At 56.4% G+C, this 1,220-nt stretch overlaps 1 pseudogene; it reads left to right on the top strand.

Annotated features, from left to right (window-relative positions):
- The first annotated feature begins 441 nt into the window (after positions 1–441).
- On the top strand, positions 442–1,218 carry LOC102867225 (annotated as a pseudogene).
- The last annotated feature ends 2 nt before the right edge of the window (positions 1,219–1,220 follow it).

The raw sequence follows: 1,220 nt of genomic DNA, 5'->3' as shown, positions 1-1,220 counted from the left end.
AACAACAACAACAACAAAGACTTAGGGGAGATTAACTCAAACCATGGTCTTCTCAATTGCCTGCTATGACAACAACAACAACAACAAAGACTTAGGGGAGATTAACTCAAACCATGGTCTTCTCAATTGCCTGCTATGCAGCTAAGAGCTGGACAATGACAAAGTATGACAGAAGAAGAATCAATGTCTTTGAATTGTGATGGTGGAGGAGAGTACTGTTAACATTAGTGAGACTGGCCCAGACGTCACTAGCCACCCCGCCCACTGGGCGGGCGCAAGCGCGGGGAGCAATATGCGCATGCTCAGCGCAAGCCCCGCCCACACGCCCGCCCTTCATGCGCCATCAGCTCCTGAGGCTCGCGATTAAGGGCCCTGCTCGCGCCCCTTAGGCAGACTTCCATAGACAGCGCTGGTGGGCGATCGTGAGCGCCAGAAGGAGCCATGGATATGCCGCTGCCGCCCGATCACCAGGAGCTTCGGAATGTCATCGACAAAGTGGCCCAGTTCGTGGCTCGCAATGGGCCCGAGTTTGAGAAGATGACTATGGAGAAGCAGGAGGACAACCCAAAATTCTCCTTCCTTTTCGGAGGCGAGTTCTACAGTTATTACAAGTACAAGCTGGCGCTGGAGCAGCAGCAGCTCATTTGCAAGCAGCAGGCCCCCGAGCTGGAGACAGCTGCAGCCCTACCACCCCTGCCACAGCCCCCTCTGGCCCCCGCAGCACCTATCCCACCTGCCCAGGGTGCCATGTCCATGGACGAGCTCATACAGCAGAGCCAGTGGAACCTGCAACAGCAGGAGCAGCACTTATTGGCCCTACGACAGGAGCAGGTGACAGCGGCTCTGGCTCATGCAGTGGAGCAGCAGATGCAGAAGCTCCTGGAGGAGACTCAGCTGGACATGAACGAGTTCGATAACCTGCTCCGACCCATCATTGACACGTGCACCAAGGATGCCATCTCGGCTTCCAAGAACTGGATGTTCAGCAATGCCAAGTCGCCACCACACTGTGAGCTAATGTCTGGCCACCTGCGCAACCGAATCACGGCAGACGGCGCACACTTTGAGCTGCGGCTGCACCTCATCTACCTCATCAACGACGTGCTGCACCACTGCCAGCGCAAGCAGGCGAAGGAGCTTCTGGCTGCCCTTCAGAAGGTGGTGGTGCCCATCTACTGCACGAGCTTCCTGGCCGTGGAGGAGGACAAGCAGCAGAAGAT

Source organism: Elephantulus edwardii, unplaced genomic scaffold (assembly GCF_000299155.1).
Source record: "Elephantulus edwardii isolate Elephantulus edwardi_28Jun2011 unplaced genomic scaffold, EleEdw1.0 scaffold00018, whole genome shotgun sequence".
NCBI classification, from domain to species: domain Eukaryota; kingdom Metazoa; phylum Chordata; class Mammalia; order Macroscelidea; family Macroscelididae; genus Elephantulus; species Elephantulus edwardii.
This window is presented reverse-complemented; position numbering and strand designations above follow the sequence as displayed.